The sequence below is a fragment of the Pelodiscus sinensis genome, chromosome 11 (assembly GCF_049634645.1).
Source record: "Pelodiscus sinensis isolate JC-2024 chromosome 11, ASM4963464v1, whole genome shotgun sequence".
Classification (NCBI taxonomy): Eukaryota; Metazoa; Chordata; order Testudines; family Trionychidae; genus Pelodiscus; species Pelodiscus sinensis.
The window spans coordinates 47,025,998-47,049,516 of NC_134721.1; the positions used below are offsets into that span (position 1 = coordinate 47,025,998).

General features: G+C 44.7%; 1 protein-coding gene across 3 annotated transcripts in view; it reads right to left on the reverse strand.

The window, feature by feature from the left end:
- VGLL4 (vestigial like family member 4) overlaps positions 1 to 23,519 on the reverse strand; it is a 153,763-nt gene that overhangs the window by 51,420 nt on the left and 78,824 nt on the right. The gene's annotated exons all lie outside the window — the stretch shown is intronic.

Here is a 23,519-nt window from a genome sequence, read left to right on the forward strand (position 1 = left end):
TTCAGCTCCGTGGAGCTCCTAAACATCATGGGCTCGTCTACACTGGCCCCTTTTCCGGAAGGGGCATGTAAATTTCACCAGTCGTCGTAGGGAAATCCGCGGGGGATTTAAATATTTAAAAATGTCCGCCGCTTTTTTCCGGCTTTTAAAAAAGCCGGAAAAGAGCGTCTACACTGGCCCCGATCCTCCGGAAAAAGTGCCCTTTTCCGGAGGGTCTTATTCCTACTTCATACTGACTCGCCATTATGGAGCGTGTTCCCAGCGGAAGCCACGTTCAAAGGATCCCACCCACGGGCTATGTGTTGAGCCCTGCGTAAACCCAGACAGCACTAGGGGCAACAAACGAACATGCCATGGGCCACATGCAGCCTACTGGCCACGTGTTGAGTAGCCCTGAGCTACGTAGTGCAGCTCCCAGAAACACAGCCAGCTTCCCACCTTTCTATACTCTACACCTGCATTCTACAAACCACAGACACTTACCTGGCATCTCGACTCCTGCTTCCTGGAGCCCAGCTGCTGAGACAGGCAGTGCACCTCAGGATTGGAAAATAGTTCCTGGCTGCCTGCCCCAATGGATACTCAGCTGGGAGCCCCACAGCCTCATCTAGCTCAACCTCTTCATCTATTCTTTCATCCTCTGGGTTAGGTTCCCTTTCTGCTGCCTCTATGCCCTCTGAAGCATCCACGGAGCTCTTGAAAGCGGGGTGAGTATGAGGATAGTGTCCAGTTTGTTATAAAGAATGGCAGGTCTTAGGTTCAGCACTGAAATGACAGTTTGCCTCCCTTGCATTATGGTGAACCTGTCTCAGCAACTTTGTCTTTGCTCTGCACTGCAGCATGTCTTGAACACAGCCCGTTTTACAAAAGCATCAAGAAATCAGCCCATACCTGTCCCAATTCTGAGAGGTCATTCACAGCCAAGACTGAACAGACTCCTTTCCATAAAGTGATCTGACCCAATAGTTCCACAGTGGTCCAAGAGTGGGGAGTATTTGGTGTGATAGCCACCCATAGTCACCTGGAAAGATGCCATGAGATCTCTCCATACTGAGTCAGCAAGCAGGAAATGGCATGTTACATTTCCAGGGCATACAAGGGAGAGGGGCAGATAGTTGTTTACTTGGCTGCAACGCAGTGGGGTTCAAAGTGCTGACCAGAGCAGCAGCATGGGGATTGTGGGACACTTTTAGGAGGGCAATAAAAGCAAAAAAGTACCTTGTAGTGTCTACACTGGCTGCCAATGATAAAGAGTGGGGAAAACAAGCCTAATTACAACCAACACTAACAAACTTATTCTGCAAGTCCCAAAAGGCCAAAAGGTTCCAAAAGCTGTGGCTGATTGCTATGATGAAGAGAGGGTTCCTTCTCCTTGCAAGGCTGAGATAGTTCTTTCATTTGGCTCTGCACAAGAAGTATTCTGAGCTGACACTCTTTCTGACCCACATGCCAATTCTCTAGCAAAAACATGTATTAAACATTTAAAACTGTACAAGGGAACTAGAAATGAATGCAAAGTATTTTTACTTGCTCTCTCACTGAATTATACTCTAGTTTATTCTTTGCCAGTAAGTATAGTAGCTAAGTTCATGAGTAGTCACAAGCCACTCTTGCTCCAGTAAAAGCAATGCTGATAAGTATATTGCTTTGTACTATAGTTGTAGTCTGGATGCAGAATCTAACCGCCTTGGTGACCCTTGGTAGACTTCTAAACCCATGGTTAGTATTAGGGATGTTAGGAAGCGTATAATTCAGTAATTGTGTTGCCGACAAAATTTTTGTTAGCTACATGATTAACTGATAAGCAGCTCTGCATTTAAAAGAGCTTGAGAGCCTGTGCGCAAGAGTGCTACTTCAGTCCCAGCTTGTGCCAGGTCCAACAGCTACTCCCGCTGTGGCTCTGCATTTAAAGAGGTTGAGAGCCAGCTCTTCAGCGGGGTTAGCTGTCGGACCCAGTGCAAGACAGGACTGAGCTTGCACACCAACTGCCAAAATACTTTAAATGCAGAGCTGCTGGGGAGCGGGGGATTGCATGTAACCAACAGCTTTAATCGATCAGCATCCACTGATCGGTAATCCTTTAACCATCTACACAATTACATCCCTAGCCAGGATACTGTAAAATGAGCTAGTTCAACTGCTAAACTCTTTGATTAGCAGCAGCATTTCCTTGATGGCTGCAAATTACTTTTGTTGTGTGCAACACAGAGTGGCATAACAAAGCCTCCAGAAAAGAAGAAAAAGGCATTTACCATCTCCAAGAAACAATAAATCCCATTTCCTTGTATTGCTTAGTAAGATATTACTGTTGACTGCACTATAGAAAGATACATGTTCCATTTAACTCAGTGGCAAAACACGCTGCATTAAATACGCTGCATTCTAAATGTAATTAGAAGTGCTTGTTTACCACTAACCACACTATGATATGTAGTAATATAACTCCCGGATGAAACACTGAACTCTAAAAAAGGCCTATTTCAGATCTTTCCAACTCATGTGAAGTTTTAAATCTAAAACACATCTCCATGTGACAGATTAAAAGTTGACTTTAGTGAGTTTATATCAGGCCCCAAATAATTATTTTCATGTTGAGACATGATCTGAAAACTTCTGGTGCACATTCAAATAAGACAAGTTAGATGCAGATTGAGGAACACATTAGCTGCATATCCCCATTTCCAATGTAGAAAATGAATATAGATTATGTGTTTACTCAAAACTATGCTATGAAAAACCTGAGCAACAAACATCTCTTAAAATTCAGATTTATTCTGTTTTTATCATCATACTTGAGTCTGGCAAACTACAGCACTGATGTTGGCTAAAAGTTTCTATAACTGGTTTCCCAAATCTGAACTCAACATATACATTTAAAAACCGGAAAGAAATCAGAAATAACTAATGAAAAATTCTATCAATTTTTAATCTGTAAAGTCATGCATGAATGGCTCACTACATCTCAGTTATGGAGTTCAAATAATTATTCCTTTTCAATTCTGTGGCAGTTTCTGGGTCTCTCTCTTCTTTGTCACCAAGGTAAGTGACTTATTGTGAATCGTAAGAGACAGGAAAGCAGAGATGATCAAAGGCCAGTCTGTCACTAAGTGAAAATGATCAAAGCTTAAAGACTTGCCATCCACGTCAAAAGTAAATCTGAGTGAGCTAAGGTTACAATAAGAAAGATTTGTTAGATCACAGTATTTTAATGAGCTGAGTGGTATCTTGAGAAACATTGTAAAAAGTTAAATTAAATGTAATGATAAAAAGAGACAAATAAGAAATTCAGTTTGTGAAAGTCCAAAACTGAGTAACTCCCTCTGAAGAAGATAAAGTTAAATATTTGCAAAACCGACCAAGGTTTTATTACTGGACTGCAATGTATATATTCAGTTTTGAACAGGGTGTGTGTCAGCCAACATGGCTGGTACTCTGTTCTCTTAGAAAGAAGAGCAATTTTCTTTCTTTTAAATAAACCCTTAAGTCATGTGTTGCTCTTCCTCTTATTTGCTCAGCTATCTCATGCACTTTCTGTGATTTATGATACTTTTCTATCAATGTATAAACTCTACTTCTTTGTTTGATTTCCCTGTTATGCAATATATAGGATACCTCCAATTTCAAAATTTTACATGGGTCAAATCTTACACAAGGACAATACTGGGGTGACATGAGGATCTGAAGTTAAACATGCCAGGGTGAGGGATTAAATTGGTTAGTACTCTAACAGAACTGTAGCTCTTTGCTACTGTATCTGGTAGCTCTTGGATACTCTATCTCCTTTCTGGATATGGCAGGATATCTTTTAAAACAAAAACTTTTTGGCCCAGCATGAACATAAAACATCTACACTGCAGATAAACAGCCCCGAGTCAGCTAAAAAGCCGGTCACCAGTGTCTTACTGCAGCACTGACATATCCTCATCCTTCACTCAAGGAATACATGCCTCTCATCGGCCATCTGATTCTGTAGAGTTCTTTACTAGAAGGATGTAGGCCAGTATTCTTCTCTAAATGCTGCTAAAGTGAGGTGTTTGGACTGGAACAAGGCTTTTATTGTAGTCCTTTAATCTTTAACATCCTTAGTGTGCATGGGTCTCTACTGACAAGGAACTTCCTTCATCCAGCATCTTGGGATCTGAGCAGTCTCAAACCAGAGTTTGTGGGACCAGGGGAGGCTGGGGAGTCCCACCTCAGCCGTCAGCAGTTGGGCCAGGAGTCACTGGGGAGCCTCCACCCTGGCCGGGGAACCCCTGGCATCAGTGGGGCCTGGCTGCTGAGGTTTCCCAGCCCACAGCTGTCCAGCCAGCCACGTACCCAGCCTCTGGGGCTCTTTGGTCCAGCAACATCCTGGTTTGGAAAGTTCAACTTGTAATAAGTTTCCACCCTGCCTTCAGAACTCAAGCATCCACAATGAAAGAGCCTGTGTAGTACCACAACTGCTCTGGGAAACAGAGAGAACGGTTAGTTTAAAAAAAAATGAATTCTACCTGGACAGTAGCAAAAGTGACACACAAAATTCTGCCGGTCTAACGTCAGAAGGCAGAGACTATTTTGACTCAGCACTATTTTTTCACAGCCCTGAGCAAGAAGGTTGGAGTGCAGGAAAGTACAGTAAACTTCCAATAATCCAGCACCTTTAGGACCCAGGGGGTGCTGGATTATCAGATATGCCAGAGTACTGGAAGGGGGGCTATGAGAGGTCGGCGGGGAGAGGAGGGGGGGCAGGTCAGCGGGGAACTGTGCAGTGTGGGAGAGGGCGGTGCTGCGGGACCAATCCGGCAGCACCCCAGCTGCTCTGCCCCCGGCTTCCCCAAGTCAGCTGCTGGTCAGTTTCAGGGCTCCAATTGTCTAGCTGGCCGGAGCACTTCCGGGTTCCAGTTGGTGCCGAACTATCAGGAGTGCCGGACCACTGGATGCCGGACAATTGGAGTTTTACTGTAGTCGTGTAGACAAGCTCTAGGAGAGTGTGAAGAGAAAGGATCTGGCTATTTTCTCTCATTCAAATGCATTTCTTCATAGCAACTGTAATAGATGTTATCAGGAACTGAGACCTAATCTATACTACACCCCTCTCCCTGTCAATCAAGGATATACATCTTCAACTGTGTGAATAGTGTCGCTTACTGCAGTGTCTTCCATGTGGTAAGGTCCATAGGGGCTCTCCGGCTGACTCTGCCTACTCTTCGAGGCCTGGTGGTCTACCGGAGTCAAGGGAGAACGCTGCAGCATCGATGCACTGTGTAGTGAAGACAAGCCCTAAGTCAGCTACAGGAAGCAGCCTGTCCTAGGTTGTTAAATAACTGATGGGACCATCCTTCAGAGCAAAAGCTTGCCAAATAATTTTAAGTGGGGGATGGTGGCTGGAAGGGCCATGTTACAACCTCACTTCCAATAAACCTTTCAGAGAGAGGAAGCTAAGTCAAACAGGATAGATGGAGGAAGGGTTGTGTCTACTGCTGAGAAATTGCACACTGACTGGACAGGATTTCCTATCACCAGCCATAGATTTCTGGTCAGCCAGGATAAGTTTGTCAGAGCTCCTGGAAACTGAGGGAATGAGCATAAATCAGAGCTCCTGACACAAAGGATTAATGGACACAAATCAGATATTTGAAATGGTAACATACTGAAACATTTTCATTTAGAATCATAGAATCTTAGGGCTGGAAGAGACCTCAGAAGGTCATCAAGTCCAGCCCCCTGGCCAAAGCAGGACCAATCCCAACTAAATCAACCCAGCCAGGGCTTTGTCAAGTCGAGACTTAAACACCTCTAGGGATGGAGACTCCACTACTTCCCCAGGTAACCCATTTCAGTGCTTCACCACCCTCATAGTGAAATAGTTCTTCCTAATATCTAACCTAGACCTCCTGTAACTTGAGACCATTGCTCCTTGTTCTGCCATCTGTCACTACTGAGAACAGCCTCTCTCCATCCTCTCTGGAACCCCCCTTCAGGAAGTTGAAGGCTGCTATCAAATCCCCCCTCACTCTTCTGCTGACTAAATAAGCCCAAATCCCTCATCCTCTTCTTGTAGGTCATGTGCTCCAGCCCCCTAATCATTCGGTTGCCCTCTGCTGGACCCTCTCCAATACGTCCACATCCTTTCTGTAGTGGGGGCCCCAGAACTGGATGCACTACTCCAGATGTGGCCTCACCAGAGCTGAATAAAGGGGAATAACCAGTTCTCTAGATCTGCTAGAAATGTTCCTTCTAATGCAACCTAATATGCCATTAGCCTTCTTGGCTACAAGGGTACACTGTTGGCTCATATCCAGCTTCTCATCCAATGAAATCCTCAGGTCCTTTTCTGCTGAACTGACTTTGCACTCATTAATGGATTTCAAAGTTTCCATATTATTACAAGCCAATTTCAAAAACCAGCTTGAAAGGGAAGCTCCAGAGTTTAAATTTAATTTACAAGTCTGACACCTACAATAGAGGTTTAAACAAAGACCTTAACTGGACTACATTGCTACATTCCACACTCTAATGACATAAAAGGCCAAAACTTAAGAATGCTTAGAACCCTCTTTCTCTACTTCATTTAGAGTGGAACCTCTAATTGACTATTCTTTTCTCACTCCCCCCCCTTTCCTTTCCCTCCCCATCCCCTTTCTTTCTCTGCTATTTATTTGGAACTTGGACACCTTAAACTCCATTTATCTGAAGAAGCGGGTTGTCCCCAGAAAAGCTCATACCACCATCTACACTTTTTGTTAATCTCTACAATGCTGCAGGACTATTTGTTGTTTCTAAATGTTTTTTCTATTACAGTCTAACAAGTCTACCTCTCTGAAATGTCAGTGCCCCTGCGGCACTCTGGATGGATGCTCCTGACTTCTGTAAGTGCACATGCTACACCTCAGAGGACTTCAGCTAGAACGCCATTTTCTCACTCTCCCACCCAACTCCAAATTCTTATTAGTCTTTTGCTGGTGAACTCATCTCTTGGCTTACCTGCCTTCAGGCTCACAAATTCCATCTTTCCTTATTTCTTCCTCTCAAAGAAGCAGAATCATGTCTCTGCCAATCAGTCCTACATTCAGCACAGCAAACAGACTGCTATCCAAGATTAGCCAAATTGTATCGGTGTTTCTGCCTATCAGTCGTCATGACAGCAACTGATCCAAGAGCTCTAGCAATCAGATTTCCAACTATTCACTATCATATCACGTTCCAGCTAATTATCTGCTTCAATGGTTCAGGACTACTAGAAAGTATACCAGTTCCAACTCTCTTCAGGTAACACTTCCTTGTATTACTATAAAGGTACATATCCACTGCCCACTAGCTATTAAGTAAGACATACACTCCCAAGTCCAAACTGCAATAGAACTTCTGCTGTTCCAGCTTTGCATTAGTGAAAGGGAAATCAGTGGTCACTGGCAGCATGGGAGACGTCTTCAGCTGGGAGACTGGTACCATTGACCACAAAGGCAAATATGATCTTACGCTGGCCTTTGTGGAACTGTGCCTTGTTGCAGCAGGCCCAGGTAGATAACAACTTAACTGGAGTCTCCCTGCCCCTCCACTGTTCCTTCTAATTTTTTCCAGCCCTAAGTGGAATGAATTTTCTTAAGTGCGCTAATGTGGAGGTGATGTGCAACACAACACCCTCGAATTGGTGCTCATAACAAAATTAATGTTGCATGGATGGGACCGGAGGTTCTGAGTGTGGGAGGGGATTCAGGCCTGAGGCATTGGGGTGCTGGAGTGTGAGGGCTCAGGCTGAGGGTGTGGGTTGAGGGGCTCAGGGCTGGGACAGAGTTGTGGTGCAATATCTCTGGCTGGGGGTTGCGGTCTGAGGTGAGGCTGAGGGGTCTGGGTACAGCAGGAGGGATCCTGGTTTGGGGAGAGGCCCAGGCCTAGGGGTTAGGGTACAGGCCTAAGGGCTGTGGGTATAGGCTTTGGAGTAGAGCTGGGGATGACAGCTTTGGGGTGCAGAAGGGTGCTCATGGCACGAGGGCTCAAGGTGTGGCAAGGGCCTGAGACTCAGGACCCGGGTGGCTTTCTGCTGGGGCCAGCAGGGAGGGACTCCCCTTTGCCAGCTGTGGTAGCTCTGTGCTCAGCCAGCGGGGAACGGCTCATCCCCACCAGCCCCTGAAACTTCAGGGCTTGGGAAGAGATACCTCTCCCTGCTGCAGCCCTGAGCAGGGTTTAATAGCTCCTGTGCAAGGCATAATGGGAAGCAGCACAGCTGTGCTCATTAGGGGGAACTATGCCCACCCCCTTCACGAGTTCAGATGTATTCACAGATTTTTGGAAGTAAATATAAAAACAACCCAGCGAGGTGTCCGGCCACATTCTATTGCTGCACCGCACAAGTCTCTACAACATGGAACACAAAGGCATAAACAAAACAGCTGAGATCTGCAGAGCACCTGCCCTAGTTCACATTATGGGGAGAGGAAGGGAATTCTGGCTCCTTTCAAGGCTATTGGAGATAATCCCTTTTTAGGGCAGCTGGCACCCAATTACCTCAGGTAAAAGTAGGAATCCTGACCATTTCCTCAGTCACAGAGGCACTACCAAGGGTTCGCTATGGCTGGGAGGCAGAGCCCCATAAGTGGCACGCAAGCTGATTTTCACTGGCACGTGAGCCTCCCCACAAGATCCGTACAGGACTGCTTCAATTTTCAATGCTACTGCTCCTCGCACGGCACAGCAGCTGCCCGCCAACCTCTCTCCCCCCGGCAGAGTACAGAGGTGGCTCCATTGAAGCTTTGCCGCCAGACAAGCCAGCTTCCAGCAGCGTGCATTTTCCAGCCACTCCGCCACCTACTGCTCCACTGCTGCGTGTCGCGTGGTCCCCTCCCTGCCCCTGGAGGACTGCCTCTAGCACGTGGGGCCCCTCCTCTTCCAGGCCGCTTGATGGTACAGCAGCCGCCGCTGCCGGGGGTCCAAGGTAAAACTTGGCAGAACCGCTCCTGGACCTCTGAGCCTTGGAGCTACCACCTCAGCCCAGGCAGTGGCCGTGTAGAGCCGAGCTGCGGTGCTGCAGGGCAGGGCTCACTTCAGCTCAGCAGGAGCAATCTGTGCACTGCAGCTCTCTCTTCCCTTGCCCCTCCCCATCTGCTGGGGGCCTGGCAGCGAGCTGGGTCCATTGAGGAAGGTTGGGTTCCCCCCACACACACTACACCAGGATCCCCGCTGCGTGGGGGGCTGAGCTCCCTCCCCCTTCAGCAGCGTGCTATCTGGAGGCTTTCCCACTGCAAGGGGGTGCAAAGCCAAGGTAAACATCCCCCCTCATGCCCATACCCCCACACCCCAATCCCTCCTGGCCAGAGACCTGCCCCCACCCTGCTCCTGCATTCACCGTTGCTCCTGCACTCTCCTCCTTGGCCACACACTGCACCCTCCCTTGCTCCTGCTCACTTCTCCTGACCAGACACCCTACTCCCAGCCTGCCTCGGCACCCTACCTCCCACCTAGACCTCGGACCCTGACCCCCTCCTGCACCCTACCTCCCACCCAGACCTTGCACCCTAAGAACATAAGAACAGCCGTACTGGGTCAGACCAAAGGTCCATCTAGCCCAGTAGCCTGTCTGCCGACAGTGGCCAATGCCAGGTGCCCCAGAGAGGGTGGACCGAAGACAATGATCAAGCGATTTGTCTCCTGCCATCCCTCTCCAGCCTCTGACAAACAGAGGCCAAGGACACCATTTTATCCCCTGGCTAATAGCCTTTTATGGACCTAACCTCCATGAAATTATCTAGCTTCTCTTTAAACTCTATTATAGTCCTAGCCTTCACAGCCTCCTCTGGCAAGGAGTTCCACAGGTTGACTACATGCTGTGTGAAGAAGAACTTCCTTTTATTAGTTTTAAACCTGCTACCCATTAATTTCATTTGGTGTCCTCTAGTTCTTCTATTATGGGAACTAATAAATAACTTTTCTTTATCAGCCCTCTCCACACCACTCATGATTTTATAGACCTCTATGATTATATACCCTGACCCCTTCTGCACCCTACTTCCCACCCATTTCTTGCAAACTCTCCCCCTTCTGCACCCCACCTCTTGCCCAGATCCTGTACTTATGCCTATCCCACACACTGTCAGGCCTGTCCTGCATACTGAACTCCTTTTTGTCCCTATCCCAGAGACTAAGGGGGGTTCATAAAATCCACTAACTCTGGAACCCCATAAAAGTAAATCTGGCCTATGGGAAGCCATAAACCTCAGTCCTCCCTGTCCCTTCCCCTCACCCCGTGGACTGGAGCACCAGAAGTGTGAGGTATCTTAGCTGGGAGCCACAGCCCAGTGGGGGCTCCTTGTACAGTTCAAAGGAGGAATGCAGAAGTGCCTTTCGACTAGTCGAGTAGTCAATGGAATTTCCATCAACTACTTGACTAGTAAAATTAACCTTTACTTAACATCTTTCATTCAAACTACATAAGTAATTATACGTTTTTAAAATGTTGAAGTTTTCATTTTAATTTTAAAAGTTGCATGTATTTTGGGAATGACAAAAGAGCCATATTTGATTCCATACTGAGCCATATTTGGCTCGAGAGCCATAGGTTGGCGAACCCTGTGCTAAATTTCCCTGGTATAATGACTGTCTAGAATTTGTACCTGCATATCTCAAAAACAGATTGAGATAATAATGGTTTACTGGTTGAGATAAAGGACTGGAAAGTCATGAGCTCTGAGTTCCATGTTCTTTGCCATGACTCATTGTGTGAACTTGATCAAGTCACTTAAAATCTCTTTGCCTCAATCTCCCCATCTGTAACTAGCAATAACATTTGCCCATTTCACAGGGAATTTGGAAGGTTGAATTAGAGCCTGTCAGAAACTGGGATCCTCTGATTAAACATGCTGAAAGAGGAAAACATATTACCAAGTGTATTCCAATGTTTGTTTCACTGTTATCATGTTTGTTTACATACGGGCTCTTTGAGGGTCAGTCCTATCCAGTTAGGATGGTGGTGAATTTAATCCACACAAACTCTGTGCTTCCTAAGGCAAGTACTGTAGTACTGGCAGGCTGTTTGTTGCCTACACTGGGAAGTACGGCTTTCAAGATTGTCAAAGAAGAGAATTTCCAATGTTTGGCTAATTAACTAAACTTTGTCACAGATACTTGGTGACTGAAATACTGGAAGGAAAGGGGACACTGGAGAGAGACAACAAAAGTCCTCCTGCTGTAAACATCAGTGCTAGTGCTGGGCATCTTCATGGCTCCAGCTTTGCAGTGTTTTGGTGAATAATGTATCCTGCTGCCTAGAACAGGGTAGTAGTGAAAAGCTCACCTCTTAACTGTAGCCACTGGTTTCAGAGTATTCAGCAGGAAAACTGTGCATGTCAGCATTCTCTCAAATGGCTCCATGTGATTTAATTTAAGCCGACCACAGAGTGACTGTGATAGCTTTCTGAGATGCCACAGCATGAAAGCTGAAGGGTGGGAGTTAAACAGCAGCAATGCACACCACATGTCCAAAGAGGACATCTAAAGGCCTTTAGCAAGAACCACCATATTTTAAAAAAATCCCCTTGCATGCTATAAATATTTACACCAAATCCAAGAAACTGGCTGGGTTTTAACTAGCTTGGTATGAATCATGTGGCACTTCCTTTTCCCTCTTTTCAACTAAAATGCATATAAAAACCACCACAAAGAAGGTGTTGTACTCTTACATCTATTTTTTAAGATTTTCGCTTTTTTTCAGAGTATTTTCCAAACAACACATATTCAGTACAATTGGATATTCCTGTTTTAGTTGGCTAATTCTTGTATGGTATTTACTCTTCTCCTAAGTTATTTTAAGGTCACAGAAAAAAAATTCATTTTAATTTAGCAAGATACTTTTGCTTTTTCTTATGACCTGCTGAATTAAAATTGGGAATATAAAATATCAATCATGAGGGGTAGAACAAGTCTGGGACCATCATAAGATAGTAACAGAGATCAAAAAGGGGACAATTTAGCATCTGATTTTGAACTTCTAAAAGCTGAAGACTTTAGAAATTCCCCAATTTGCTTGTTTTACAAGTATGAGACTGATTAAAACATAGTGGTGGGTTAGCAAAGTAGCCAGTTAAACACTGAAAGGCAATCTCTTTCGCATCTAACTACTGTTCATATTGAAGAGCCTGTTAACACACAAGGGAATGGTTCTATTTTTCTGTGTTCATGTTAAGCCCTACAAATGGGGAAGGCCCCACAGTCAGCCTTGCATGGCTGTCCTGCCATATCCAGGGACAACTGCTGCTTTTCAAGCACTCAGCTCCAAACCTTTTCCGTGGAGCCTGCTAACAAAAAGGGAAAGTTACAATGATGGGTGCAAGTGAGCCATCAAGCAAGGATCTCTCAGGAAAGATGGGCAGTGAGAAGTAAAGGTATGAGGATGCACTTAAAATATCCCAGGGGGCTAACTCCCCTCTCGGCCAGGGAAGACCTGGGACCAAGGCTGCCCCAGCCCCAGCTTTTACCCCCAACGCCCATGGAGAGGCCAGGGAGGACCAGGGACTGAGGCCACCCACGGCCCTTCTCCCCTGCCCCCAGCTGCTGGGGAGGCCCCGAACCCTTCCCCTGCACTTCCCCAGGTCTTCGTCCCCCCTGTCCCCAGGGAGGCTCTGGCTCTTTCCGCAGCCGTTAGGGGAGACGGGGAGGCCTGGGCCCAAGCCACACCAGTCCGGTCTTTTCCCCAGTCACCAGGAGAAGGTCTGGGCCCAGGCAGAGCAAACACCACTCTCCCACCACCAGGGAGGGCCGAGGCAGGCCAGGGCTGCAGACAGCCCCGGCTCCCATCCTGTACGTAGGCTGTGGGGAGGGCCAGGCTGGGAGTGGGTGGAGCTTGGCTCCTGTGGATGCAGAGGATGTGGTGACATTACTTTGTTGTCCTATAAGAGAGAGAGAGAGTGTGAGAGAGAGAGAGAGAGAGAGAAGTGGGGCTCTTGCACAGAAAGGAGGCAGAACACAAATTACCTGCTGTAATCGTGGATGTGCTATGTCATGTACTTCAGTCTCTTTTCTTGCTCTTACACAAGAACTATGGACCATCACTTTACATAAACACTTTACTACCGGCCACATAAATCTCCTAGTAGGAAGCAATACCCAGTACATGTCGTTTTCATCCCACTGATGCAGTGAGGAAGGCACACAAATAGGTATTTGCAAGATTTGTGTAGGGAAGGGCTAGAAAGATGCACAATAACCCTGTATTTCCTCATTCAAGTTTCCGGTCTTGCAGGACGTTGCCATTTAGTTAAACCAATGTCCAGGAAAAACAGCACTCACATTTTAAAATTCAAACCAAATAGTGACAAAACTTAAGAGCAACACACCTTCTAAACCAGGTTTCATTCTACTACAGATTTTTTTGCGGTACTTTTCACAAACATTCATTATTTCAAAATAGCTACAGCTTGGACCTCCCTTGTCCAGCTCCCTCGGGACCTGACTGGTCCCAAGCAAGGGGATTTGCTGAACAAAAGGAGGTCCCTCCCACCATGGCACATGCTACCCCGGGCTAGAACTCTAGCCGAGCCTCACGGCTGCTGGGATTCTTCATCTGCTGCTGGCTCCCTGCTAACCACCCAGAAGCAGGGCCAGAACTCCTTGCTGCGCCGCCCTCCCTCAACACAGGGCTTCTGGCCGAGTCAGTGCCTCCCCACCCCCACTCTTGCCCTGCAGCCCAATCTCCTTATACCTGGACTTTGCGGTCCAGGAACATCCGTGGTCTTGCCAGACTATGGAGGTTGCCGGACCAGAGAGTCCTGATTAAGGGAGGTACAACCTGTACTAGGTTGCTTTGGACTATCTCATTTCTAAGGGATGTAGGCACCCAATTCCCATTATAATTAAGCATCCATGTCTCCTTGATGGCTTTGAATATCTCACCCTCAGTGTGCGTCCTGCTGGCCTAGATGCCAGCTAGAAGTGATCCTTCTGAGGTACCAAAATATAAAAAATAAAAATCACTATTTCCCCTCTTGCCAAAATTACCCAAGAAAATTTTTACTCAGACTTTTCCTAATAAAATGCTACAAGACAGTCTTGTTTTAGGACTGATGAAAATATAATTACTAGCATTAGGATTATAATCTCTCACAACCCCACACATCCAGATGGGCAAAAACTGAAAACCTGAATTAAGGTTTCGGGTCTCTATTTGAAATGTGTATCAATACTAGATGGCCAATGCAATCATTCCCTGTCCACACCACCTTCTCCAAATAGTACACTTATTAACTTATTAAAGAGACTACAGAGGACACCAAGGTGCTGTTACACACACCATGACAGTTGTCACAGGTCCAGCCCTTCCTGGCTACTCACTCATTAGAACTGCTGTGAGGGGAAGATGTGCTCTGGGTTCCTGGTGGTATTTCAAGCTCCTGGAGCCTGAGCGGAACCCAACCATTGCCCCACAAGCAAATTCTCTGTACACAGATCTTCTGATACCTCTCACCAAATGTCGGGACCTGCTTTCCAGTCACCTGGCCCCTCAGGGCACAGCACTGATCCTTCTTATTCCCCAGTACTTTAACTACCATTGTCTCAAAACTCCCAACCCAAAAGGTGTATGAACCTTCTAGTTCAGGGCTACTCAACTTTGGAAGCCCCAGGGGCCACAATGATACAGCACATGCTGAGGACCGCAACTTAAGTGTGGTTGCATATACATGCAAATATATATGCAAATAGCTTATTTCACACAATGCCTCGGTGTTCCGGGCACCTCCTCCCTGGGGGCTAGAAACACCAACACCCTGTAGCCATCTGTTCCGGCCAGCCTGTCCACTTGTGCCTTTCAGTGCTCACCCCACCTGGGAGACGCCTTGCTATTGTGGAGTGTGTTCCCAGTGGAGGTCATGGTCAAAGGATCCCACCCGCGGGTTGCATGTTGAGCCCCGTGTAAACCCAAACCGCACCGAAGGCCACAAAAAAAAAAAAAAAAAAAAAAAAAAAAAAAAAAACAGGCCAAGGGCTGCATGCAGCCTGCGGGCCACGTGTTGAGTATCCCTGTTCTAGTTTATAGGTTCACTCTCTCATGGGCACACAGCAGATGAGGTATAGTCAACAGCTCATTAGACTTAATCCTAGAAAGCACAGGAATGTATTCACTGTCCAAAACAATAAAACATCCTAAACACAGCGTCCCTCCTCCCTAGCTCAGCCAAGAGGGACAGCATCTGTTTTACAGCTTGCAGAATCCTGTGCCCCCCTAGCTCTATTCTGCCCCTGCAGCAGCCTCCCTCATCTTAAGCTTGTCCTGTTCCCCCATCCCTCAATTCCCCCTTCTGCCCCCCCCCCCCCCCGACCCTTTGTAGATTCCTGATGGGAGGTCACGTGTTTCTTTTGTCCGGCCTTTTGATAATTTTCCATTACTCCAAACCCCCACCCCTCCACTTCAGACATGAGAAGAAAGCCCTTCTCCCAGGACAGCAAACTTACTGTCCGTCCCAAAGTGTTTTACTTTGAATTGTCAGTGGAATGCTGATAACTCACCATTGTCTCTGGCCTGTCAGACATGTCATAACCCTGCAAACTCACAGGGAGTCACAAACAAATAGACTTTCCATGACCCTGTAATTTCATGGTACAATTTCATAATATGATCCAAGAGTCAGAAGTCATACAGAGAGAGGCCCCAGTGCACCACGATGGTCACACAACCACAGCATTCAGAAGGAGCTGTTAAGGTCTTAAAAATATCTGATGAAGCACCAACGAAAAAGCTGCCTCACAGAAATTAAAACTGCACTGTGGAACACACAGTGTACTAATGACTGTGCCATGGATGGTCCCAACATACCAATACGACATTCAGCAGTGTCGTATCATGCAGTCAATTAGCTCCCAAAGCATATGGCTTTTATTGAAAGGGAAAGGAAACAATGGCTCTCTGTTTATCAAGCAAAGCAGCCCCGGCTGATTTGTAAAGTAATATTTGAGGGACATGATACAGACTGTGTGTAAAAGAAAAAGATGGCTGGCATTAAAATAAAATTGAAAACAAAAATGAGCAAGCACCACACAATTTTGTAAACACTCCTCAGAAACTTGTATTCATCACTACCTCGTGCTATTATCACTGAAGAATTATGGCCTCTGTCCTGCTGGATTATTGTTACTGTAAACAACTTTGCTAAATTGCTTGGCACACTGTCTGCCTTCAGCATGTTAAACTCTGGAGTCTACTCTGCCAGAATCCAAAACATAAAGGTCCATCTGTATTAATCGTCAAAAAGGAATTAAAAGGCAACTATTTTCATGCAAAGTAGATTAAAAAAAAAACAAGACCAATACATATGGATGAACTTTTTCCATTCATAATTTTAGATGCCCCACAATACAGACTGTTGTTTAAGCTTCTAGTTGTTCTCTAACAGCCATCTGCACAATACAGTGCATTGTTTGAACTTTGGAGCAATTTAGCTGTTTCAGTGTATTCTAAAGTCCCTGGATTTACATCCAAAGAAACCTGGCACTACAACAAATTTGACTTGCAAGTAACAAGTCACAGCCTTTAAGCAAATTCCTCTTTAATGCAATGCACTGGAACATTTGCTTCTATAGACCTTATACCAAGCAGGGGTATTGTTGGAAACTGAGGTATCCCCAGTATCGTATTTATTTGTTTATTCCCAATTTAAGATACTTCAATATATGTAAAAGGGCCTTAGAGACTAAGGATGTAAAATTCCATTTAATCTGTTAACCGGTTAAATGTTAAGCTCTGGGCTAGAGGGCCCCTCTTTCTACCGCAGCCAGGCTGGAGTGGCCTCACGCTATGGGCAGGGGCTTCTCCATTCCAACTGCTTCCGACCATGTGCTGGGCTGCCAACTCCCAGCCCACAAGTCTGCGTAGTCTGGAAGCAATCAGCCCTCCTCCCTTCCTCCCCACCCTCCACCCAACTAATCAACTCTCCTCCCTCGTGGGTTGGAACCGGCAGCTCCATGGGGCTGGATTCCGCCCGCGGGGGTTGCCCCGAATGGTTAACTGTTACCCCGTAAACAATGCCTGTTAAGGGTGATGCTTACTGGGTAACCTCACATCCCTATTAGAGACTCTGAAGAACATTCAAATTCCAGGGAAATACTGTTCAAACCCAAACTTTCCTGTTTTGCAGGACCAATGAGGAAAGGAATCATGAAGGTCACACTAAAGAGGACACTCGCCAATCAGTGACAGGAGATACTGTAACAAGCCCTGAAAAAATGACTCTAATTCTTTGTTTTCTACTTGTGAGAAAAGATATTTAAAAATAAAAAGCCTTATTAAATGTTCTGTAAATGTAGGACACTCTAGGTTTGTCCCCAGTATGTCAATTGGATTAAAATAAATTAATTAATCCAGGGAAAAATAGTTCAGTGCAGCGAAAATAAAAAGGAAATTGAGTGAGATATTTTAGTTCACTGTGTAAGGGGTTTCAGTAGGGTTCAGTATTTCCACTAACTCTTATTTGAAGGACAAGAGTTGTAAAGCTATTTTTATATATTTAGAAACTGAAATATGCTTTGGAGTTAATATGAGAAGCTGATTATACAAATCCAGAGTGAAATCCATGATCAGCAAAAAAAAAAACCCACCACAAACACCCAACAACCACCACCTTCAAAAGATGGAAACTATTCTTTAGAACTTAAAAGAATACAAATTATTTTATTAAAAATGTGAGCAAATGAAGTTGGCAGAATTACTTTCAGACTCTGTGTTTAATATCATATTAAATACTGGGCTTTTTGGAAAACATATATATATAAAAATAGCTTGTTTTGCACTAAAACCCTACACATCTTTACTAGTACAGAGCTGTAGCCAAATAACTACAGGAAGCGAGTGAAGTAATTATGGAATATACAACTAACTAGTATAAGCTATCTACATTAAACTAGGAAACAAACCAAGAAGTGATATTTTTCTGTAAATCTGGATCCAATTTTCTTGATAACAAAATCCAGTTTTCTGGACTGTCCATAAGACATTGCAGAACAAAAACTATTTTGCGTGCTCCAAGTCTCATAACATGCCTGGAGGGATTTATCTGCATCTTATTGCATTTCTTTATACCTTTCCCAGTGCAACAGTCCAAACCCCGGGAATGCAGTAATAATGCAAAGTATTAGACAATGGAAGAGGGAGGAAGGAAGACAGAAATCTGCCCTGCAACACAGAACCATCTGTGCACTCTGTGAGATAAACAACAAAGTGAAACAATCTTCCACTGGGGGACTTCACCTTCTCATAAATATTTAAGCTGCAATTATCAGGAGCCCAAGCTTGTCAATGGCATTTCAAAGCTCTGCCCCATTACCTCACACAAGAATCTCAGAGAAAGAATATGAAACTGAAATAAATTGAGTTTCCACAGCAAAACAAGATGCAGATGTTGTTCCTCAGAGTACACCTCCAGATCAAGTGCTTGTCATTTGATATGTAGCATTAGGAACTGAGACTGGTACAGAATGGGTCTGTTTTATGGCCTTTTCACCCCAGTGAGGGCACCATCTCCCATGAGTTTCCTTATGTCTCTAAGCTCATTAGAGACAGAACAAAAGGACTAAAAGACTGCTCTATTTAAAACTAGCAGTTGTGATAAATGTCTCAAGGAAGAAAGAGATAAGTGATTTAGTTTAAGCAGCAACATCAAGTGCTTGAATCTAGAAGTTTCCACTGTTTTCTTATCTCTTATCATCAAACTGACTGAAAAATAATCTCCTTGAAACAGATTATCATCATTCTGTCATCCTTCCCCTGATCAAAGTGTGAATAGATCGACACTGAAGAATCTGTCTCTCCAGCTAATGAGAAAAACTACATAATTATCCACCATGTTGTAAATTTAAAATAATTTTGCTGCCAAACTGCACGTTGACTGAGACACCACAAACCATTTAAAGCCAAAAGAAACCATTGAGAACATTCAAAAAAGATGAAGGTTATCCACCGAAAATACTTATCCCAACAGACATTTCAGCTATCTTATAAGAAATGAATGGTGTATCCAAGAGTAAATTTATTTCTGTATATACTATCATCTTAAAATACCTAGAAGCCTTTATACCTGAATCATGATGATCTGCCTAGTATCTACTCCCACTTCTACCACTGATTTACTGCATGACCTCAGAAGTCACTTCACAACTATTTCACGAGGTGGGTGGGGAAGCACTGGAATGGGTTACCTAGGGAGGTGGTGGAATCTCCATCCCTAGAGGTTTTTAAATCTCAGCTTGACAAAGCCCAGGCTGGGTTGATTTAGTTGGGATTGGTCCTGCCTACAGCAGGGGGCTGGACTTGATGGCCTTCTGAGGTCTCTTCCAGCTCTATGGTTCTATAATTCTATGATCCCTCATATTTATGCTGACCATACGTCCCGTTTTTTTTGGGACAGTCCCAAATGTAAATGCTTTGCCTTGGTGCACCATCAAGTAAGGCAATATCTCAGAAAGTTCCACTGGATCCAGCTAGAAATGGCACCTCCATTTCCCTCCCCCACTGGGACAGCCTTGCAGATGCTAGCGCAGCAGCAACGCCCCCCTCCCCCAGCACATAGGAGGCTCTCTGGGTGCTTTGCCAGCAGGCAGCCAGGGTTGCTTCCAGTGGCGCGTGGTTTCCGGGTTGAGTCAGAAGCTCGAGCCTGGAGCATTCTCTGAGCTCCAGTGCAGTGCGCGCTACCACTCAGCAACCCCCTGCCAGCCCCCACCACACCACTGCGCAGCCCCCTCACCCGATTCCTCTGCAGGACACCTCTTCCGCGCAAAGCCTCCATCTCCAAGCAGCTGCTTGCTCTTTGCACAGTGGCCATTGTGGGGGAGGGTGCCAGGCAGGTCCAAGGGCACGCCTGGTGCAAATGCCGCTTGACTCCAGCTGGAGCCGGGGCTGCCTGTGGTGCTATTTTTAATACCACGGTCCTGGCCCCCACCCAGCTCCAGTCCCAGCACACGATCCCATCCCGGGAGCAGCTGGGGCCAGGGCTGCGGGGGCCCCTGCTCCAGCCCCTGCAAACTGCTTCCCACATGGAAGGCAGAAGGTGAGGGATGTGGCAGAAGTGTGAGGAGAGGAAGGGGTTTGTGCTGAGTATAGAGGGGGGAGTAGGGCAGGAGAAGAAAGGGGAAGGCAACAAGGGGGAGGGTGAAGGAGAGACAAATGCCAGGGGGTCACGAGGAGACAATGAGGGGGAAGGGAAAGGAAGGGGAGTGGGAGAAGGGAGGGGACAGGGTGATTCTGGGAGATGAGAGGAGAGGGACAATGGGGGCAAGAGGGAGGAAGAGGAGAGGGAAGGAGTGAGTGCTGGAAGACGAAGGGCTGAAACAATAATTCTCAATTGTGCCATCCACTTGGTTAACCTTTTACGCATCTGCTGTACACACCCCAAAAGAGCAGGAACACTTTTGGCTGAAAGATCTCAGCAAACTTTTCCATTATTTGTCATCATTTTCTACTCCTTCACAAGAGTCCAAAAGTTTACCTATTTTGCTTTGGCTAATGGCAGCAACTCAACTTCTCTCTAAGGTCTCCCAAACCAACAGAATATCTAGAACAACTGCCAGACAAAATATCCCCTATACAGTGCTGTATAATGACCACGAGGGCAAAGTTAGACTTTTTCTGAAGGACTGTTCTCATCCACTAATCATTAAGGATCACTGGCACTTCTTAAGCTTCAGAGGGTAGCCAAGTTAGTCTGTTGCAGAAAAAACAACAAATGGTCTGGTAGCACTTTATAGACTAACAAACCATGAAGCAAAGTCAATAGATAGATACCTAAAACAGGAAGGATACCACTCTGGGAGCTGTTAGTACCTTCAGTAGTTATGGACTCTACCTATTTAATAACCACTGTTATAGATAGGTATCTATCTATTGACTTTGATTTTTATCTGCTTAGGTTTAAGTACCCATTCTTGAGATACTTAATGTTTCTCTTGTCTCCCACCTCCCTCCCTTCTTCTCTCTCCCCCCTCTCCTATTTATTTCAAGTTTTCATATCGCCAACTCATAACTGCGGTCATCTGAAGCCGTGGGCTGTGCCCACGAAAGCTCATGATACCATCTACATGTTTTGTTAGTCTATAAAGTGCTACCAGACCATTTGTTATTTTTTCCTGGCACTTCTTAGATACCCAAAAGTTGTGATGCCAGTTTGCTGGGCAAGGAAAACAGACTAAGCTTAGGGTCCAAATTATAGCCCTCTACCTTAGCACAATACACTGTGCTGGACCACAGGGCTACCTAAGATGTTCTTGTTGGGGAAATAACCTGCTTTTCCTTCTTAAGGGTATGATCCTATCACCAATACATCCATGAAATACTCAGTAAAGTCAGGGGGCTGCACCTGCTGATTCATGGCCAGTCACTACACTGTGTTGGCTTGTTTGTGCTAGAGGTGAAATTACAAATTAAGAGGAAAATGATCAAAACTTCTCCAGTAATAAGGGCACTCCATTTTACAGTACATGAACTGCTTCACTAAGTGAGGGCACAAAACATTATTCTTTTAATGAGCGAGACAGAAGATGAAATTGATCGAGTCAGCATTATACCACTTTATTTAAAAAAAGACAGCTAAGGCAACCACTCAGTAAAACCAGCAACATGCTACAATTTTCAAAAGCACTTGAAGTAAAAGGTATCTACCTCCTATTGAATTCCAATGGGATTTAGACACCTGATTTTCTCCAACTCTTTGGAAATCCCAGCCTATTATAGAACTAATAATCACAAAGTGTATCTTATCTTACATCTACCAAAGTACTTCTCATGAGAACTTGTAAATGTTAAGTAGTTCAAGTATGAACCTCAATAAAGACTAATTAATTGAATCTGAAAAAGCACTTTATTCTCAAGTATACATATTACTGCAACAGAATTTGTCTTTTCAAAATCACCATCAACCATCATTGCTGACAACTCCTCTGTAAAATAAATACTTTGGCAGCAACATGGCAGAAGTGTAGGCATCTCTAAAAACACCCTTCAGAACTCAGTTAAGATGTGGTCAGTGTTTATACTTTTTAAATCACTGGGATATAAACACTGCTCTAGGGTTGTTGTTTTTTTATTTCTTACTTATGTTTATTTTAGAGTTAAAACTAATGTTAACTTCCATAATAAGGAAAATTGCAACAGATGTTTGAACTTAAAAAAAAACAAAAAACTTGTGTTCCTTGAGCTGTGCTTTTGCTTTCAAACTATTAAAATTATGATTTATCAACAAATACTAGGTAATAAATACAATTGAATGAAACTAGTAAGATCCAAAGCAACAAAACTTTTTCCATCTTGTCAGCAAAACCCTCCTCAGAAAAATCCATCAATCAAGCAGAAATTCTATTTCTTTGCCATTTTCATCAGGAACCAACATCATAATAAAGCACTTAATTGTTAATGCAAGACAATGACGAGATTACAAAACTCGCAATGTTCCTTTATCCAATCATTTTTGCATTCACAAAATTTCAAAAAAGAAACAGCAACATGGGAAAGAGAATGAAAGTCTGATTGCCATGCACAATCTGCACCAATACTGGCTGGCAAACCATTTATTTGCACAGCAGATTTCTGAAAAGAACATTTCTACATAAGATCTATGATTTTGTTCAAATGGAAAAAACCTGAAGTGAGTTTTGCCCACGAAAGCTCATGATACTATATATATTTTTGTTAGTCTCTAAGGTGCCACAGGGCCACTCATTTTTAAAGTTACAGATTAACATGGCTACCCGTCTGAGACTTTTGGAGTCATTAATAGTTCTATATGTACCCTCTGCTCCCCCCTGGTACTTTGAAATTTTGCCTAACTTAAACTGAGGTGAGAAAAGGAAAAGACATATTGCTAGAGTAAGCTTCTTGATTTTTGGGTTAGCCTTTTTTTAAACACATGTGAGTAGTTACCTCTTGATCACATCTATTTGTTTCTGCTTCTTTCTTGACAACTATAAAAGTTAACTTTCCAAACGAACATGGAAAATGTTCCTGCTGAATTAGAAGAGAGACTTCTGCAATGTTTGTATGTGGCTACAGCAAAACCTGCCCTCCTGCCAAGCTGAATTAGCTCAGTGGTGTCTTTCTTTCCACTCAAAGCCAGACCACTGGCACTTCTTCAAACTGCACATCGACTGAAAAAGATCTAGATCAAGCTAATTCCCTTCTCCCTTTACCTAAGGCACCTTTAAAACAAGGCTACTATTACCTACAGGATCATAAGTAAATGTCGATTTACATTAGCTGGACACAAATAAGCAAACTCACACAGAGAAGACAAAAAGTTAAGTTTTCCAGGGCATTGTGTAATTCTTTCCACAGGGACTATGTGGAGTGCTCTTGGGGAGGAGGTGTGTGGGTGAGGATGAGGGGGGAGACATCCTTCACTGTCAGGGTTTTCTCGGAGCTGGGCCGGAAATGATAAGTCAAACAAAGGCCACTCTGTGCTCCATAATATGGGTGCCCTTCAATTGCCAAAGATGAACTGTAAAATGTGTTATTGTTCAGGATGTAAGCACCAAATTAAAAACAAAAACCTGTTGTAAGTCTCGCTGTACAAATGCTT